At 32.9% G+C, this 21,849-nt stretch overlaps 1 long non-coding RNA gene across 1 annotated transcript; it reads right to left on the reverse strand.

Moving 5' to 3' along the window:
* Positions 1-9,095: 9,095 nt before the first annotated feature.
* On the reverse strand, positions 9,096-20,056 carry LOC107438612 (uncharacterized). Its single transcript, XR_001583399.4, has 4 exons — positions 19,448-20,056; positions 14,966-14,983; positions 13,181-13,195; positions 9,096-9,122 (listed from the first exon to the last, which is right to left on the reverse strand). It is a non-coding gene; the product is annotated as an uncharacterized LOC107438612 (long non-coding RNA).
* Between the last annotated feature and the right edge of the window lie 1,793 nt (positions 20,057-21,849).

The following is a 21,849-nucleotide window of genomic DNA, read 5'->3' on the forward strand; positions in this document are numbered from 1 at the left end:
GGAGAAAAGTTTAACTTTTGTGTTAAAATCACCGTCAACAAAGTCCGACATTTCAACATTCGTCAGATTTCAAGCTACATTTTCAACATGCAGAACGCACCTCTACATGAAATTCTTGAAGGAGCCGGAATTTTGGAACGACAAGCGATCAACTCAATTCTACCCGCAAATGGACAACTAGAAGATACCGTCATTGTCAGAATGCTTCTCCATTACGCCGAACAAGCTTACCCGACCGTCAAAGTTGCCGTACTTCACCCTGAATTTGTCGCACGCTTCTACGTTACAACAGCGGATGGCGCTTATGAAGGAATGGCTCTTCTCAACGATATCAGCGACCAGAACAAGGCTTCCAACTATCTATACGGCGTTCAACAAGGATTCGACGTGCTACTCATTCCCATTCACAAGAGAGCTCAAATGGATAGAGGCGAGCACTGGATGCTGGGAATTTACGAAGCAAGCTATGGAGAACGTCAACTATTAGTCTGCGATCCAGTCGACAACCCGATGCCCATCGATGCTGTTTTGAGAAAAATACTGCGACACGTTTTGAATACCGTTGTTACGAATGAAAAGCTGAAAGGATGCATCGTGAAACCTCGCAACGCTTACAACCACCAAGATGACGCGTCTTCCTGCGGAGTTTACATCGTCTTTTATGCTCGACAATACCTCTCTCATCGACGCCTTTTCCTGGACAAGAATTTTCAAGAAGCGGATGAACGGAAGCAAATTTACGAATTCGTTGTGAACAGTGTCTTTAATTGTATAATTTTTTGTTATCAATTACATTTTATTTCCTATGACTTTTCAAACTTTACCTTTGTATAGAATAGTTCCCTTTCCAAACTTTGTTTAGATAGTTTACAATGGTGCACTTTAACCGGTTATCTTTTCACCAATGGTTTCACAAATTTTCTTATGGCATGTATTTTTTTGATAAATCACAATTGAAAATTTAAATCTTCGAGTTAGCTTCGATACCTGTTTTCTCCGAGCGGAGCTCGGTCACCCGCTGGTATTATTTAATCGATGATTTTATTTGAGCTCAGAATATATGAAAAGCCTTCTGCAATTTTTATGGAAAGCTTGTTTCAGAATTTTTTTTAATTGTATTTTAAAAAACGTGAAATTCTGCATTTTTGCCCCAATCATTAAACATGCATTTGTTTTATAAATATTATTAAAATAAAAATTACTTTCGTGCTTAAACTAGATTACAACAATCGGATATAATTCTCTTTTCTATAATCCGAATTTCGATGTCTACAGTATTTCTTAAAATGTCCTATTTCACCACAATAGAAATATTCACGTTCAGATCTAAATTTCTTCACAATACTTGGCGAATTCCATTTCTCATTAAAATGTTCTTTCTGGAGATCGTTATTACACGGAATAGCTTGTGGATCATACAGAAAATTGGCAATGAGATTTTCTTTAAAGTAATAATAATTATCATCATAAATTTCTGACCTTTCAGCAGGAATAAGCTGTAAAGCACACGAAAACCAAAGATCGAAATTCACACTAAATCTCTTCGCTTTCTGTTCAAAGAGTTCGAAGTACCGTCGAATTCCACACTTCTTGGCATCAATTTTAAACATCTCATTCACTAATTTTTTCTAAAGTAGGAAATCCTTAATAACAATAATATTTGTCACCAATTCTTTCAAAAACTTAATAAAACATTTCTGGAACGGATCCCACCGCTGCCACCAATTAATACATAGCTGTAGCGTATCAAGCTATATTAAAGAACTGTTCAGTTTTTTTATAAAAACATTTATTTCACACCACAACAAATACAATAACAAATATAAAGTACCCGTAACGGGATAGTTAAATCTTATAAAGGAAACTAGAAAAAGTGCCCGTAGCGGGATATATGAAAACTCACCCGTAGATAAAATATCATAAAACAAGCTAGATAAACCCGTAACGGGTAATATGAAAACTCAAATTCCACACAAAACTAATTCTAAAAAATCAACAACTTTCTGGTGTTCTAATTTTATCGTCTGCTTTTATTATTTGTATTTCGTCATAAAATATTTCATTGATGTGCGCATGCGCTTCTTCTCCGTTACATCGTACCGAAGAAAAAAAAGGGAAGCCCATTTGAGAGGCACAGGGAACCGGTAAAATCCTTTCGTACCGCGCATTGACTCGCGTTTGCTTTGGTGCCTTTCATTTCTTGTGGTGCCTCTCATTTTTAAAGGCACATTAGTTATGTGCCTCTAACGCGAGAAAATAAAGGGTACATTTAGCTTGTGCCTTTTATTTAAGAGGTACAGTTTTTAGAGTGTAGCTCTTTGTTTCCAGTTTACATAATTATATCAGTTGGGATCATTTTTTTAGTCGCTAAATTTTATTCGTAGATCCATCTTCTCATGACGCAGACAGTAGTGGAATATCCGCCCCAAGAAAATGGCACTGACTAACCATGTAAAAATCATGTACCTTCGATAACAATATTTTAGTCAATGGAATCTTAAAGAACGAACAACCTCCATCAACGACCATTTTAGTGTGGAACGCAAAGTGGTCGCACCCGAGAGGTTTTTCTGTACTTTGATCATTACATACATAAATCATCACAATATTTTAAAAAATATTTTAAGCATACTTGCCTTGTGAATTTCCTGTTAAGACGAAGAAGAAAAATATTGAAATAAGTTAAATAAAACTGAAATCTTTACACAGCGATAAATATCAGAATTTATTTCCTTATCAGAAACCTCTCTCTTACGAACATTCTATTAAATTTTGTTTAATTTCTCAAGGAACATTAAAATTAATAAAAACAGCAAAAGAATTATTACAATGATAATTAGAGCAGTAAAACCTTTTTTTTTGTTGAATGGGTACACAAAATTGAAAATACAAGGCTCGTAAGGTCCTTAAAAAATTTGAAAATTTCTTGCTCAACTAAGTAAATAAGGTTTATTTATTTTAACAATTTTTAAGTTCAATACTTCCAAAGTATCTACCAGCGAAATCTGATGCTATATTTTAACACTTTGCACTCCAATGTCCTCTCCGAGGCGCCTCTAACCCTTTCGCGCCGACTGTCACAAATACGTGACAGCAAAAAACCGTATCAATCAGGATAAGAAGATAAAACTGGTAATCAAAGTATTTCTTTAGCAGTTTATTTGTGGGCGGAGTTATAATTTTTTGATTTATTTAACTCACCATTACTTTCCTCAAAATAAAACTATTTAGTTATACTTTGAATTAACATTGATTATATATATGATTAAACTAACAATAATTAAAATAAAAGCAAAGTAAGTCTGCCAAATTAGTAACGACTACATTTAAGTTACCGTTTTTTATTTAATTGCAACTTGATTCTGATTTTGTACGAATGCTTTTCTGAATCACCCGTCCCCAAGGGGTTAACAGACAGCACTCTGAAGTTTACAATTTTCATAGATTAACCCTTTGGGGACGGGTGATTCAGAAAAGCATTCGTACAAAATCAGAACCAAGTTGCAATTAAATAAAAAACGGTAACTTAAATGTAGTCGTTACTAATTTGACACTCTCGGGGGAGCCTGTAACCCCTAGAGAGCGCGTCCCCAGGTGGCGGATCGGGGAATGCCTCCATCGGCTAATACCTTTGGGTGGTAGGAGGGAAATAAAATACCTCCCGCGGACCAACAGGCAGAAGTCCAACCTCTTCGTAGGCTCTGGCAACCCCCCTCCTCATGATGTTTTCAAATGTGTGTGCGAATAATGCTACCGCGTCCGGGGCAGCCGACGCGCCAGGAACTGCAGTCCGGGATCCTGCCGACAAGTATGCTACGAGGACATCGCTCAATATTCTTCAGTTAAATATCAACGGTACGCAGAGAAAAATGACAGAACTACTGAGTATCTTACGAGAATATAACATCCACATTGCATGTTTGCAGGAGACAAAACTTAGCAAAGGAAGAGATTTCAAGCTCAAGGGCTATACAACAATTAGAAAAGACCGAAACGATGGACATGGAGGTGGACTGGCTATGCTCTTTAAAACTCCAGAAATTAAATTAAAGGAAATCATTGAAGAAGAAGAAGATCCTGCGGAAAGCTCCACAGAATTGCAAGCAGCAGCTATCTACCTACCGGACTACTCAATGTCCATCACAAATGTGTACCATCCTGATAACTCAAGCATCAACACCGCAAAAATTGGAAAATTAAGTCTTACACCAACCGACTCCACCATCGTCTTAGGCGATTTCAATGCAAAGAGCCCAACTTGGGGCTCTGCATATTTGGATAAGAAGGGATCGCAGGTGGAGGAAATGATAGATGATCTTGAACTAACAACCCTAAATAATGGAGAAAATACGTACCTCTCAAGAACCTATGGTACTGAATCGGCAATTGACATAACTGCAATCGACTACCTGAATGCACCCAAAGCACAATGGACAACTCTCAACTCTGCAATCAGTGACCATAGGCCTATCATTATATCCCTCGATTTTCACGTTGAATCATTCAAACAAGGGAAATGCTCATGGAACTTCAGAAAGGCGGACTGGGTTAGTTTCGAGAAAATCCTAGAAGATACCTGTACTAAAAATCCTCTCACTGGAGACATAAATAATATGACGAGTACCTTTGAATCCAGTCTAAGAAAGGCAGCTAGTCTGTCAATCCCGAGGGGAAAAAGAAAAGTCTCATGGGTGCCTTTCTGGAAAGATCACAACATTGATTTACTGATCGCAAAGAGAGACAAAGTAAATGCAGAGTTAAAGACAAGAAACACAGAAGAACTTCGACGTGAATTGACACGACTAAGCCACGAAGTGGAGCAAGAAATTTATAAATGCAAACAAGAGAAATGGGCTGAATTCTGTCATAAGCTAGACCCTAGGAAAGAGAGTCAACATTGGAAAATCATCAAAATTCTGGACAACACCAATGGAAATTTTCAAACAAACTCAAATATTATTTCAGATGGCAATAGGCCCCTTACCAACGATCTTGATACAGCTAATGCTCTAGCTGAACACTACTCAAGGGTTTCAAGACTTAACTACGAAACAGCAGATAAGAAAATACTCACTAGCAGCAAAAGAATTCTTCTAACTGCGAAAAATGACAACTCAATCTGGGACTTTTCTGGAGACTTCACGCTACATGAGCTAAATGCTTCACTGGCCAAAACGCCATCTAACAAGGCCCCGGGGAATGACCTCATTTTTGCATCGATGTTAAAGCATTTAGGAAGTACTGCTAAAGAGCAGCTACTCACCATCATCAACAAATCCTGGCGAACAGGTAAGATTCCAAAAGAATGGAAAATAACAATAATCATTCCCATCCTAAAACCGAATAAAAACGCTGATAGCCTCTCCAGCTATCGTCCTATCTCTCTAACCAGCATCCTGTGTAAACTGACTGAACGATTGATTCATTCAAGACTAATACACTGGCTCACCAACAACCAAAAAATCAACTTTTATCAGACAGCTTATAGAGCGCAACACTCAACCACAGACCAGCTCTTTTATCTTTGCCAGTCGATTATTGATTCTTTCCAACAAAAGCCATCAAGGAAAACAACTACCATATTTCTAGACATGACCTCCGCGTTCGACCGTGTCTGGAGGCAGAGGCTCATTCAAATAGCACACAAAATTGGAATAAATGGAAATGCCCTGATTTGGATTGCGGAATTTTTAAGAGGCAGAGTAATTAGGGTTAAATTTAACGGTGTACTATCCAAAAGGAAACGACTCTGGGCTGGTGTACCACAGGGATCGGTATTGAGCCCCTTGCTTTTCCTTATTTACGTCAATGATTTACATCCTCACATCTCTGAAGAAGCAAAAGTAGCATGCTACGCAGATGATATCGCCATCTGGCACAGCAGCGAGAACATTCAGAAATCTGAAGCTGAGCTTAACAAATCAATAAGAGGATTGGAAAAATGGTCAAGAGACCTTAAACTAGTCATTAATCCTAACAAGACTAAACTCAGCGTGTTCAGCACAGACAGAAAACACCGGCACACATTTTGTCCTAATATCACATTGTTTGACACCCCCATAGAAAAGATTTCTAACCCAAAGTACCTCGGTATAATACTTGACGAAGAGCTTCGTTTTCACCACCACATTCTAGAGTGCTCAAATAAAGCACTAAAAAAGCTCAACATCCTTAGGAGGCTTTGTGGCACAAAATGGGGTGCTGCACCAAAAACACTGAAAACTACTTACACAACTCTTATAAGACCGATAATGGAATATGCCACACCTGTATGGTCACACTCCTCCTCTACTTCAAGAGAGAGACTTGATAAAGTACAAGCAAAAGCTGCAAAAATAATGTCTGGTGCTGTCTCATCAACAAACAACTTAAGAATTCAAGAGGAATGCGGTTTGGTCCCTCTGGAAGAGAGGAGACAAATGTTAACTGTTAAATTTACAAATAATGCCCATAGTCTTGACGAGGGGCACATTTCACATCGTACTATTATAAACTGGAATAAGAAATCTAGACTCAAAAGGTCATCTCCCCTTCTGTTTGACAGGGCCATCAGAGAAAAAATTCACCTTAAACCCGAAGACTGTCTTATCAGAAACGAAACTCCCGCTATTGGAGTTGTTCCAGAGAATACGACAATCTGTCTAGAACTCATCGAGCCCTGCTCGAAAAAAGACCACGCGAATAAACTCAAGGAAATTGGGATGAAAACTATCGACTCTCTATCTGGCCTCAATCATGTCAGGGCTTTTACTGATGGATCTTCTGACTCCACCTTCACCAACGGAGGTGCGGGAGTGGTACTGCTCCTTCCTGATGATCAAAGACGAGAATTCGCAACTGGTGCTGGAAAAATCGCATCTAATTTTACAGCAGAATTGATAGCCATTTCTACGGCTATCGAAACGTACATCAATCTTGAACCTTCGGAGCAGCTTAGTGGTATCACCATCTTCAGCGACTGCAGGTCTGCCTTACAGGCCCTCAGCAAAGGTACCTCAAGCCTTGTCCTGAATATCATAGAACAACTTGGACAACTTCAGCGCCTCCGGAAAAATTGCTTCTTGCAGTGGATTCCCGCCCATGTGAACCTAGAGTTTAATGAAATAGCTGATTCCTTGGCTAAAAATGCCAGAGATCTAAATCAAAACTCAATCCCAACCACGTTGGCAGATGCAAATGCTTATGCAAAATCAAAACTATTCACCCCTTTAAAAATCAAAGCCCAAGATCAAATAACTAATCTTGACATCGATAGGAAGACAGCCACTACTCTCATCAGACTAAGAACAAAACATCATAAAAACATGAAAATTTCTACAGATAAGACTAGAAAATATCAAAACTGTGGCAACTGTCTTAATGTGGAACTGACACCATATCATGTTTTTAACTGCCCTGCAGTCGCTGCAGGCCTTCACCTTTTAAACTACCCCACAGAAGAGGATTTGTATTCTTTTAATGCCATAGAAATAACAAAAACTATTCAAGCACACCATGAAATATGATTCTATAGAGGATACGACACCAACCAACCAACCAACCAACTAATTTGACAGACTTACTTTGCTTTTATTTTAATTATTGTTAGTTTAATCATATATATAATCAATGTTAATTCAAAGTATAACTAAATAGTTTTATTTTGAACAAAGTAATGGTGAATTAAATAAATCAAAAAATTATAACTCCGCCTACAAATAAACTGCTAAAGAAATACTTTGATTACCAGTTTTATCTTCTTACCCTGATTGATACGGTTTTTTGCTGTCACGTATTTGTGACAGTCGGCGCGAAAGGGTTAATAATTATTCACACCTACAAGCCTGATACATCTCCCATGACGTTTTTTCACTATTTCTTTTTCTATTTTCATTTCAGGTTCATCTGAACCAATACAACAACAGAACTGTGTATGTCCCTTTAAGGGCTAATACAAGATGGATGGGAAAAGGTCAACTCTGCCTCAGATGCCCAGCTCTTAAGAACAGAAGATGCAGATATAGTTCTATCAACTGCACCTGTTAAAATATATAACGATCACTTTTAGAAGGCACGGAATTTTTTCTATTGACTTTGTGTTTGTGTAAAACCTTTAGGAGAGACCATTAAAACCTCTCCCTGGCGAACGAAAGAACATATGCAGAGATGCCAACTGCTCCGGACACGCCAAAATGATTCAAAAAGCGGTAAATAACTACAAAGTAAAGTTTGCAAACATTTGACTATTTTTGCTTGCGTTTTAATAAGTATAAGCGTGACTGAGTACTAAAAGTGATGAATTATATAAGCCTACGAATTATTTAGAAATAGTGGTGGATAAAAACCTACTAAATTGAATTTATTAAACCAAGGATCACAATTGATAAACTACCACTTTAAAAAATATTTTTGCTGTCCGGAGCAAGTTGGCATCTCTGCATATGCATTGAATGCTGTAAAGATCAAATAATTAAACACGGAAAAATATCGAAACAAAAATTTCAACAGAACAAGTGAGTAGATTAAAAAATATTCAAAATGTTTGTGTGAGCTCGTATTTAGAGAGTTCTTTTTGCTGATACAACCTCATGTTGCAGTCAAAGTAAATTAAAGACGATGCCATCAATGATTTACTTTTAGAGTTGAAAGTAAAATTAGAGAAAAAATTTATTTTAGAGAAAAGAAGCATCTCAAACAAAAAAAATGTCTCCTCTTTTAAAACTAGCCAATTTTTATGATATAAAATTAAATGCAAACTTAAGCAAAAAAAAATAACCATTTATTTATTTAAATTAAGCTTTATTATTCATAATTGGTAAATTTGTTTTTTTTTACACACAATTATATCAGTTGGGATCATTATTATAGACGATGAATTTTGTTCATAGATTATTTCTTCATGACGCCAACAGAAATGGCATTTTTGCCCCCAAAAAATGATACTAACCATATAAAAAATAATGTAAATTCGATAACAATAATGATAATGAACGATCAAACTCAATCAACGACCATATGACTGTGGAACGATGAGAGGTCGAACCCGAGAGGTTTTACTCTACCCTGATCATTATAGACATAAATCATCACAATAATTAAAAATATAAAATAAGCGTACTTACGAATGCTGCCGTATGCATAATCTGTTAAGACAAAGAAGAAAAATATTGTTATAAATTAAATAAAACTGACGTCATCACCGAGGCGCTTTTAACATGCACCACTCTAAAATTTGTAATTTTTATAATTAATAATTTGCCACGACAGATTTAGATCTATTAAATATAGTTTTATAATATAGTTACTAAAGTATAGTTTTATAATATTTATATTGGAACTCAGGTCAACGCAGGCTACGTCAGGTTACATGGCTACAGAAAGGCCACGGGCGACTAAAAATGACAAGAATGATGGAAACTGAGTTCATTTTTATTTATTTAATATCAACCAATCATAAGTACTATTAGGAATTGCATTTCAAATTATTAATATTTAAAACAAAAACATAATCTAAAAAATATATGTAATTTGCAATATAAGTCGAGGTCGTGGATATGATTAAATAATTAAATAGATTAGATAAATAAAAATGAATTAAGATCATATCACATCTTCAATTTTTAGGAGCACACGGCATCCTTGTATGGCAAATGAGGGTAACAGTAAAGGTTTGCATGGGGTAAAGAAGAGAGGCAAAGCACTGGGGATCTATTTTCTTTTACGCGATATGCATTCGTTCGTATGAATATTTCTCATAGAATTAATTTGTACTAATAAACACACATTAGTACTAATTTGTACTAATAAACATTCGTTTATTCATAAGCTCAAATGTTAGGCTATTTTTTTTTTTTTTTTTTTTTTTTTTTGCAATATGTAAAATTTTGAAACACCCATCCATCTTCAGAGATGCCAATTTGCTCCGGACAGCAAATATATATTTTAAAGTGGTAGTTTATGAATTGTGATTTTTGGTTTAATAAATTCAATTTAGAATATTTTTATCCACCACTATTTCTAAATAATTCGTAGGCTTATATAATTCACCACTTTACAGTACCTATGTCATGCTATACCTTTTAAAAAGCAAGCAAGATTAGTCAAATATTTGCGAAATGTACATAGTAGTTATTTGCCCCTATTTTAATTATTTTGACGTGTCCGGAGCAGTTGGCATCTCTGCATCTTTCTATCAAAAGAATCGTTTTGAAAATCAAATAAATTTTAGATAATATGCTTAATGAGTATATTTTTATAAATTGATCTCTATCCCAACCACATTTTAACATAACATTAAGAGGATAAAAACTACCCTGCATCGGATTAAATAAACCTGCTTCTAAAAAGTATCTTAGATATTAATGTTTCAATTTCCGACTTTATTCATCGCCATGACAAGAACTTGTTATGCTAGTTGGGCCTCGTACCGTCCCCTATCCTCTTCATCGTGAATTATTCAGCATTGTATGAGTTCTTTGTGGTCAGCAGTCAGTGTGGTAGCTATGAGACCTGCCAACTACTATGCGTTCTGCAAAATAATTAATAGAGTGGTAGACATTTAAAAACCAAAGCTGTTTTGGTGATTTTGTCAACATTTTAAAAATTTCAGCACGAGAGAGGTGGATTAATTTATTTGAATAACAAACATTTTCAGGCTTGTGCTATCAATTTAGGCTTATAAACCTTTGTTAAATAGAAAGACAGATAGCACAGTACAGAGAAGGATAGCACCAAGCTATATCCAGGGTAACAGCGGGATTTGAACCCGCTACCTCCACGCTTTGCACTGCATTCGGTGGGTGATACCGCTCGGTCAGGGAGGAACCGAGAGAGCTTGAACAGAGGCGTTTCATATGGACTGTTAAATGATTTACATGCAGTGGTGAGAAAAATTAGTTCAAAGGAATAATAAATTATACATTAAAACTCAAACTTAGGTACCACTAGAATAAATTTTTACAGAAAGATTAATAGTTGGCAACCCTGCAAGATAATTGTTTTACGTCAATTATGTCTCTCATTTTTCAAAAATCAATTATTGTACATATCAAATCATGATTTATCGTTTTAAGTCTACAATCAATATTTTTAGTGTAATGTAAAAACGTCAATTTGCTATTTAGAACTTTTTCGTTGTTTTATTATTTCACAAGCAAACGGCTTGATTTTTTTATGGCTACCCCAATGTTTCCCAAATCAATGTATTTCACCTTACTGTATGTAATTTAATGATGAATAGGATAGGAACCGCTTCGCGCCCAGGAGCCCAGTTTATTTAAATAAAGATAATTGTTTCAAGTTTAAAGACTTCCAATTTCCAGAAGGCGCGGAGAGGCCTTAATTATTACAACCCAGTGCCTGAGGCAAAAGCTGCTCCCATGTTTACTGAAGAGACTCATTCGGCCTCTGATACAGATGTTCCCGAGCAGTCGACACTCCAGATCGAAGAGACTCCTACCTCAGAGCCTGAAACAACTGAGATTGAGCAGATAGCCTTACCGATCGAAGTCTCGGAAATTGCAACTAAGCTAAATGCAGATTCAAACAGACCTGAAAAGAAGAAGAAAAAGTCTACTCCATCTGCTTTCCTTTTGGACTTAGAACCTTCATCATCATCAGAGGATAAGAACAGCGAAGCCCCCCCCTCCCACTCCTGCTACCCCAGCTACTTCCGAGAGAAACTACAAAGTTCTATTCATGGATTTCCATTCAACTTCAATCTAGATCAAATTTCTTTAGAAATAGAGCCGAGCAGAAAATCTTCACGCTATCTCAAGGCTCCTACTACGGAATCATATCAGCTCATCGACTTGTTTCTATAGTGAAAGAACTTTACAGAAAGAAGAAGTTTTTACCCTTCTTCAAACTATCCTACAGGGAAAGACCCCTGTTTCTCCATCTCACTTAGAACTTTTACATTCACTAATTCAAGTTTTCAAACATCTCTCTTCTCATCTCTTGGAGTCATGCTGCGAACTTCAAAAATTTTCCCACTCGGATGAATGAGTTAGTTACGGCATCACCTCCTACATTAAATAGACTCCACACGGTCTCTTATAAGTAGTCCGCGCAGACTGCTTAAAAAGTGAACCAGTTGTGCGCATGAACCCAAAACCTTTAATAAAAGTAAGTGAGAGAAATTTATCATATATATTTGAATCTGTAGTGGTTGACAAGTGAATAAGGCAAACCAATAATATTCATAAATAAAAAAAATTTTAGTCATATATTTGCTACCACTTTCTTGTTTCAACTAAATTTTGTATTAACTGACTCGTTCGGAAAGTGGATATCCTGCACAGTGGTCTGATCGGACTACCTATAAAAAACCGTGTTGGTTAAGGCCCCTTCGGGGTCGATACTTAGATAATCATCTAGAGAAATTATAGTGCCCTTAGAGGAATTGGTAGTGCCGTTAAGCTTAGTATACGAAGTCGTCGTTCTCTCTCTCAGCCTAGGTTCTCATGGTCTGGAAATTTAAATTTTTGTTAAAGTGGTAGCAAATATGAAATAAATCGTTTTAATTATAATAATCGTTTCCAATAAAAAAATTTTAAAGGAAATATATACATATATCATACCTGCCAACTTTTAATCCCTTCCATTATCATTTTTCTCAGTGGTATTAAAACTTCAATTTTAAGCAAACAAATACGTTGCATTTGTAAAAACTTAAGTTGACAACCATGATAGTACCGCATATTAATGTATGTGCTTAATTTTTGGAAGAATAGTGCTGATCAAAATCATTTAAAAATTAAGTTTATAAAAGAAAAAATAGTATATATTTACTACCACTTTAAATATAAAAATAAAATCTTCCGGAAAATCCGGAAGAGCTGGCAGGTATGATATATAGGCGCAAACAATACTTCTTGAATACTATTGTAGCTCTAAAATTGAATTGTGAATTTAACTCATTTAGTGAAGGTGTCAGTTACTCTTGGTAACTATTTAACAAAAAAATTCTTAATCAAAAACTTACAACCAGGTCTTTAATTTGATTGTTTCCTCTTATTTGTGATTTTAAATAAATTGGATCCAAAAGGTTAATTAGTTATTTTAAAGTAACCAGTAATAAGTAAATCTATCATTTTTTTCAATAACCTTTCAAATGTTTTGAAAACGTTCACGATCATTAAAATTTGTAATCGTCACACAACTTAAAAAAAAAATAAACACAAAAAAAAAATATACATACTAGAACCAAGAGGTCCTACTTAAGAAAAGGAAATAAGATTATAATACGTACATATCTTTTCCATGAAAAATCATTTTATTTTGTGCTCTTAGAGCACAAAATAAAATTATTTTTAACTAATTAACAATAACAATATAGCCTTACATTTCATTATTTTTTTATAGAAAAGAAATTTTAGTTTTTAATTCTGTGTCATTATTATTTTTTTCTAAAAAAAGCATTACTTAGAGATTCAAAAATAAAATTGACATGCACTCCATTTCAAATTTAGTTAATCTCTACAGTGCTTATACTTAATAGTTGCTTTTCAAAATGTCAGCACATTTTGTGTAAATAAGTTATTTCGGACCATTTTCATAACTACCGCAAAATAATAAAAATAAATATTTTTAAAAAATCAAAAAAATGTTTTTAAGAAAAATTAAGTAACTAATTAAAGAAAATTGAAATAAAAAATCAAAATTCAAAGAAAACCACAACTGAATTGATCATGTCAGCGAAAAGATTGTGTCGGAGAAATGAATTGTCGACGATGTGGGAAGTGTTGGCACAGTGATCGTGTCGGTGTTGTTGTTTCTAATGCTACTTGCCAATATCTACAAGCCTGCTTGGAGAAACCAAGCGAATGTAAGGCAAATGGCGTGTTTCTTGTTTCTCATTGGCTCTTCTATGGCCAAGAATAAGACTTCAGCAACACACGCCTCAAAACCCTTTTATTGGGCGAACTCATTTATACATTCATATATTCATTTGCAAATCGGAATTATGACATGAACCAAAGAACGATCTATCTCTAATTCAGTACCCCCAGAGGTATGACTTGTTATGGGAACATGGTGGATTCGGTGAACAGACAGATTTAACGTGCACCAGCCACCATTTATTTTATGGGGAGTCTTCGGTCAGCAGGGGTCGAACCCGCTACTTCTTGGACATGAGCCAACAGCCTACCTACCAAGCTATCCCAGACTGTGAGCTGTCGCTGAAGTGATCTTGTTCACAAAGTAACGTAGGCGATATGAACACTGCCCTTTAAATGATCAGGATAAACTATTCTACCACTTTTAATTTAGGATGCCTTTTGTTATTAACTTCTGCTCTGATGAAGTACTTCTTAACAAAAATGTTGACCATGTTCTAGTTTTAGGAAAAGTATAAAAAAATGAATAATTCATTTTATAGTTTGTAGAATTTATAAAATTCATTTTAGGACATGTAATGGGTGGTGATAAACATACTTACCATCAAAGAGGGAAAAAAATGGCGGAAAATTCAATTCTATCGAAGAATCTAAATCATATGGTATTTTAATTGCAAAAGTTTTTTAATATAACTTAATTAGAAATAGCTAGACCGAAAAGGTATAAACGAAAGTGTGCAGCGTCATATCAAAAACATAAAATAAAAAGTGGTAGCCAATTTAGTTTTTACTAAGAAGCAATTGATTTAAATTATTTCAATTTAATTTAAAGCTAACAAACATTTAGGTTTCAGATTTCTGTTTATTTTAGAAATAATATTGTTTGCAATCTTAGAACTAATCACTGTATAAACTAATCACTTGTATAAAAATCCCGCAAAAAAATGAAGATTTATCGTTTCTTTGAGAGATAAACAAAGAGAAACTATACTAGTCTTCGGATAGTCTTTTATTTTTTAAAAGATGCTGCGACGATTATTATAAAAGAGAATTATGAGTTTGAATAAAAATAATCTTGATATCAGTTTATAAGTATCTCTTAAGAATTCATTAAAATATTCAAGAGAATTTGAAACAGTACTTACCGCACATAACAATGCCAACTGAAATAAAATTTGATATAAAATATTATTAAAACATAGCTCAATTTTTTACTGGGTATATTTTATCTACATAAAGACTATAGATCAGCTGTTCCAAAATAGTACTTCAGGGAAGATAAGGTTCTGTGAAAGTGTCAAACAGGTTTTATTTTAAACTGTTTTCTTTAACATTTTTTAAACTTGTAGTTATATTTAAATCCACTAAATAATCCATTATTTACTTAATAATTTGGTTGCTTGTACTATATTATTTAAAGTAAAATGCTAACGAAAAAGAAATACCAATTTTTTTTTTGGATAAAGAACACATAATTTATCAAATAACCATGTATTGAATAAACTATGATAAACACATGCATTTTTAAGTTATCCACTTTGCGTTCCACGACGCCCTTTTCAAACCAAAATAAACTAACTAAATCGTTAATAAAGAATTATGTTTCCCTAATAGCGATTATCAAAGTTGATAACAATTTTTCTTAGTGTGAATTTAAACGAAAACCATAATTCGGCTTCACTCATTCACTTTCAGCTTATGTTTAAACACCAAGAACAAATTCATACAATAGATTCAGCTTCAGACCTTGACTTGACTTGATAGGAATTGGAGCGAAGTACCTGCCCGCGGAGCGGGCATCTCACTTCTTCATCTGGTCTTTATGATAGTAGTTGTGACTATTGGCATGGGTTCAGCTTCAGACCATGGGTGAAAGCCCTTATATAGCAAGACGGAAAAGAGAAAAACCTGGTACGTAAAGCATTTCATTCCAGCATTGTTTTCGAAAAAAATGAAATATCTGTAACTATCAAGATTTCTTTTATAATTCTGACATATATATAAAACTGCTTCTTTTCCAAGATAAAGTAGATATTGTTGAAACATTTAAAAAAAGAATAAGTAAATTCCTCCCCAAAACTAGCCATAACTGAAATGGTTTTACTACCAGCCTTTCTTCTTTTCCGTCTCGCTTTCACCCCTGCTTCAGATAGTGAATTTAGTTTTTGAAAATAAAACCTAATTTAAGATTATAAATGATAAGGTGAAGAACAATTTTATTACCGCTATAATTAAGAAAATTATTCATATATAAATATTGCCGTCTTATAAAGTTAGTAATGTTATTTCAAATTATGTTTATATTTATATATGTCAATATGTGTCACTTTAGATTCGATATTCAAATGTTATATCTACTATATTTATCTATGTCAACCTATGCAAATGTATTTCAAATTATGTTTATATTTATATGCTTATATTTATATGTGTAAATTTAGTTTCGATATTCAAATGTTTATTTACCCAAGCAAAGTGCTTGTAATTTTGTATTAGCAACCACATCGACTGCTAAATTCAAAATGTTATCACTTTAAACTTATGCAAATTTCTAGATGTATGGGATAGGGGCAGCTGCGCGGCCCAGGTGCCCAATTTTTTATTAATAAAGTAAAGTAAGTTAGTAATGTTAAATTCCTTATACTCCTGCATTCCAATTACCAGAATGAACTACGTTAAAGATCATGGGTTTATAAATAAATATATATTGGGTTATAAACCCAATGCATGTACCCTCTGCACAGTGGTAATCTATTAATTTTAAACAGCATATTAATTTTCTTCTCTCATTTTAATACTAAAACTACCCATTACGAACTCAAAATTAGATCTTAATTTTCATAATGCTTTCTAGTCTGCAAGGATTATCTTTTATTTCTTGTAACCGCGATTTCCAATTTCTTCCGGCTACGAAATAATTAATGGCTACTTAATAATAATTTCGTACGCATAATAATTTAATGTTAGTATTTATTTCTTTTTAAATATTTTTAACTGTAAAATAAAAATAAATTCTTGTTCTGAGATATAACACTGAATATTAAATCTTAATATTAAATCCAAATGGCCCTGAAATATTAAATCTTAGAATTACGAAAAATAATTAAGTGTTAATATGTGAAAAAAAAGAATTAAATGTTAGCATAATAGAAAATAATAAATGTTTGTATAGTCAAAAAAATATTTTAAATTATGTAAAATAACAGTAAGATATTAAAAATTACAGCAAATCTTAGCATTAGGAAAAAGAGTTAAATTTCAGCATTATGAAAAATAAATAAATATTAGTATAATAAATAAATATTTGTATTATAAAATATAAATAAATATTAGCGTTATGAAACACAAACTTTTAAATGTTTGAAACCACAATAAATCCTTCTTATGAATCATCACTGCAAAACAACACTAAAATGTTAAAACTTAACATTCGGAAAAATAATGAAATGTTAAACATGATAAAAAATAGTCAAATGTTAGTGTTACGAAAAATATTTTTTTAAACTCTATAAGGAGTAACATTTCTTGCTATATACTATCATTGAAAAACCGCATAAAAAAATTAAAAATAATAAATAGAAAATCGGTACACTTTTAAAAATTTTAGATATTGTCGAATGATAATATCGTTTAAGTTATGCATCGAAGTTGCCAGATACACATAACAAAAATATATCACTGTTACAATACTTTACATACTTTACTTTATTTGCAAAAATTGGGCACCTGGGCCACTTAGCGCCCCCTATCCCATACATCTAGAAATTTACAGAAAATTTATAGTAATAACATTTTGAATTTATCAGTCGATGTGGTAGCTAATAGAAAAACAAGCACTTTGCTTGACTAAATATAACATTTGAATATCTGATTCATCGAATCTAAGTTGACATATATAAATATAAACATAATTTGACATATATATACATAAGTTGACATAAATAAATATTAACATAAATTGATGCATATTTCACTAATTAAATTTCTATATTTAAACTAGCACATATTAAATTATGACATACATTGAAGTTCATTCGAATACATTGTGGTAGCCATAAAAAATCAAGCCGTTTGCTTGTGAAATAATAAAACAATAAAAAAATTCAATATTACAAATTGGCTTTTTTACTTAACACTAGAAATATTGATTGTAGACTAAATCAAAAATAAAGATAAAACATGATTTGATATGTACAATAATTGATTTTTGAAAAATGAAAGGCATAATTGATGAATATAGATAAATCATACCTTGATACATGATAAAATAACATATTTGGAGACACTGTTACAATACAGAAATGCCAACTTGCTCCGGATAGAAAATATATATTTTAAAGTGGTAGTTTATCAATTGTGATTGTTGGTTTAATAAATTCAATTTTGTAGATTTTTATCCACCACTATTTCTAAATAATTCGTACGCTTATATTATTCACCACTTTATAATAATTATGTATTACTATTCCACTTAAAAAGCAAGCAAAAATAATCAAATGTTTGCTAAATTTACTTTGTAGTTTACCGTTTTATTAATCATTTTGGCGTGACTGGAGCAGTTGGTATCTCCGCAATAAAATACATAAACAAATAATTATTCTAAGTTAAGTTAAAGACGAAGAAAAGAAAGAATTATATTTCAATAAATTCGATGCGAGATACGGTGCTGTAATTCATTAACTTCACGTTAATTCACATTCTAAACTTACGTAGAGAAACGTAGCTCAATTTTAACATGCCATTTGGTTTATAAGTATTCGAATCCATTCAAGCATCAATTCTCTTAAACGACACATTCTATATTCTTTCACAAAGATTTAAATTCTTTCACTATATATTTCTTACTTAGCGCTAAGACATATAGCGCTTGACGTTTAAGCTTACAGCATAAGCTTACAGTTATCGTTTAAGCTTACAACAACCTTAAAATATTTAATGGGTTTCTTGGTAAAACTTTTTAATTTTATCTACTTGATCTGTTTCTTTTTGCAATTTTTTAATGTTTAACTGTCACTAAAACAATAAAAAACACAACTCTCATGACATGACATGACCCGTCTTTAGTGGCAATTGAAACATGTAAAACGACGTCGTCCATTTATATATATGACCCTTCCTAGGAAGTAATAATTAAAAAAATTAAATCTACGCCGCCCGTTCTAGGGAGTAATATATGAAAAATGCAAATCTATTTGGCCCTTAGTTGGAAATAATTATGGAGAAAGGTTAATCTACATTGCAGGTCCTAGAAACTAATAACTGAAAAATGTAAATCTACATGACCCATCCTAAAAATTGACAATGGAAAAGCGTAAATCTAAGCCATCCGTTCCAGGAAGTGACAATGAAAATCGTAAAATTTTACGTTTTTAGTGACCATTCCATTGTTTGAAAGTTTGTTTATCTTGATGTTATAACGGTTAAACATAGAACAGATTTTTCTGAGAATGTAGGGAAGTCTTGGTTTGAAAGGAAAAATTAATATGCTCTTAGGTTTACAGCAAATAAAGTAATCGTGATGAGTAATTTTGATGAATGAAGTAATTTTTGATTTTTTTTTCTATGTATCACGCCCGTTAAAATATTAAAATGTCTAATAAATTAATAAAAACAATGTACAGACTTACTTAGAAAGTAACAACAAATATAGATCAGACTCAAACGGTTGTTCATCGTCAAGCTGGAGTGTTTTCCTTTAAAAAACTGGGATGAAAAATTCTTTATTTTAAGAAGAAAATTTTTTCTTAGTCTTCATCATTCAATCATACGTGATTTTCACTTAGAGTGTTAAAGCTGTAAGTGTAAATCTTCCGAAAAAAACTAAGAAGATTATGTATTAATAATTCTCATAGATAGTGTGAATTGTATGAACAAGCTACGTAAAAGTTGAAAATCGTGACTTTCCGAATTCGCCAGGCGAGAGACAACCTCGGAACATGCTTAGAAAAATCTGCGTATTTGAACTTCAAACTGTAATATTTACTTAGCTGTTGCTTTTTTAGATTTTCTGGGAGAATTTTTTTTTATATTTAAAAAGGTATCAAAATAGTATCATTCTTAAATTATTAAATTCATACCTGCCAACTTTTAATCTCTTCCATTATCATTTTTCCCAGTGGTACTAAAATGAAATTAAAACTTCAATTTTGAGCAAACAAATTCGTTGTATTTGAGAAAACTTAAGTTGACAACCATGATAGTAACGCATATTAATATATGTGCTTAGTTTTTGTAAGAATAGTGGTGATCAACATTTAAAAATTATGTTTATAAAAGAAGAAATAGTATATATTTACTACCTCTTTAAATATGAAAATAAAATCTTCCGGAAAATCCGGTTAGAGTTGGCATGTATGTTAATTGGTTTCAATATTATTTAATACGTATACAGAAATGATTCTGTTATTGTTAACGTAGTCCCTAACTTGCAAGGGTACTTGGATGAAGGTGTGACAACGTTATTAATTAATAATAATTTATTACATAAAAATAATTTTTTATATTTAAAACGGTAGCAATATAGTTTCATTAAGATAATAAATTCGATTAAATAATTTTTTGAATCATTACATGCAAAAATCTAAAATGATACAGTAAAGACTTTGTTATCCATAACAAAGTCAAAGAAATCATCAATGAAAGGAAAATACAAAGTCGTTGAAATGTATTAATAATTTATCAAGTAAAGCTAACTATTTATAGTTAAAAGGGTAGCAAATTAGTTTTATTCCAATTTTAAAAAAATTTATTCAATATTTTTTTCACACCATTATATGCAAATATTTAAAACGTATGCAATAAAATCCTTTTTATCATCAACATAACTCGGAACTTGCTGAAAAGAAAATATCAAGTTGTCGAAATAAAATAATAATTTATTAAGAAAAAGTTAACTTTTTTATATTTAAAAATGTAGAAAAATAGTTTCATTCAGTTAATAAATCTTATTCAAAGTACCTTTAGCACGTTCACGCCGGGGTGATCCACCGGTGGGTCACGCTAGATTGTCTCATCTTGGCAGCGCACTGGAGTAAAAACTGGTAACAAATAAATTTCATTTTTTAGTTTTTTTTCGGGAATAATAATAATCCATAACTACCAATTGTTTTTAACGGATGCAAATTTTATATTGAATTGTTTCTTCGCCGTATTAAATTTCCTTACAGTGAATTGTTATTGTTGAGAGTAGATTAACTCCTCCCGAATATTATCTAATATTGAAATAGTTCTTCTACCAGTATTTTCACTTTTCCCGGAGTGAACGTGTTAAACACCAATATATACAAATATTTTATAGGCAAACAGTAAAGACTTAGGTTTAATTAACATAAATCCAAACTTGCTGGGTTCTTGAAAAGAAAATACGCAATCATTGAAATCCCATATCCTATAAAAATTCGTTACCTGAGTTTACAGCCCATTTAAGGGCTTTAACTCATACATCTGATTGAGTGCGAAATAAGATTTGCGGAAGCGCAGCAATGATAATTCTGCGTATTTTCCTACATGTTAGAATATTTTTCTTTATGTTTTCATAAAGTTAAAATAAGTATCAACATAATTTCCCATTTAAAAAGCTTATATTTATTTAAGTATAATAATACTTTAACGAAATAACTTTCAGCAATTAATTTCTGAGCTAGAATGTCTTTGTCATAAGCGAGCCTCTCTCTTTATCGAATATATTTCTCAGTGGTGTCCACATTTTAGCAATATTTCCCTGAATTAAAATTCTGTGCCAGAGTTAAATATGTCGTGCCTAAGCCTGATTATTACGAAATTGATGAATTTCCAAAATTACATCTTTTTTACATAAATAGTTTTAAAGTTAGGTTTTTTTTTGTCGTATGCAGTGGGGGTTTGATTGCTGTTCCTGTTTTTCAGTGGCGCCATCTATGGCCAGGAATTCGACTTTTGCCACGCCATTCGCACAACCACAACCCGTTTATAAGGCGGGTCACATTCACACACAAAGGAGAAAGGACATAGAACACACACAGAGAGAAAGAGACATCCATGCCCTGACCGA

The sequence above is a fragment of the Parasteatoda tepidariorum genome, chromosome 5 (assembly GCF_982258835.1).
Source record: "Parasteatoda tepidariorum strain Cologne lab strain chromosome 5, Ptep-v5.0, whole genome shotgun sequence".
Taxonomy (NCBI): domain Eukaryota; kingdom Metazoa; phylum Arthropoda; class Arachnida; order Araneae; family Theridiidae; genus Parasteatoda; species Parasteatoda tepidariorum.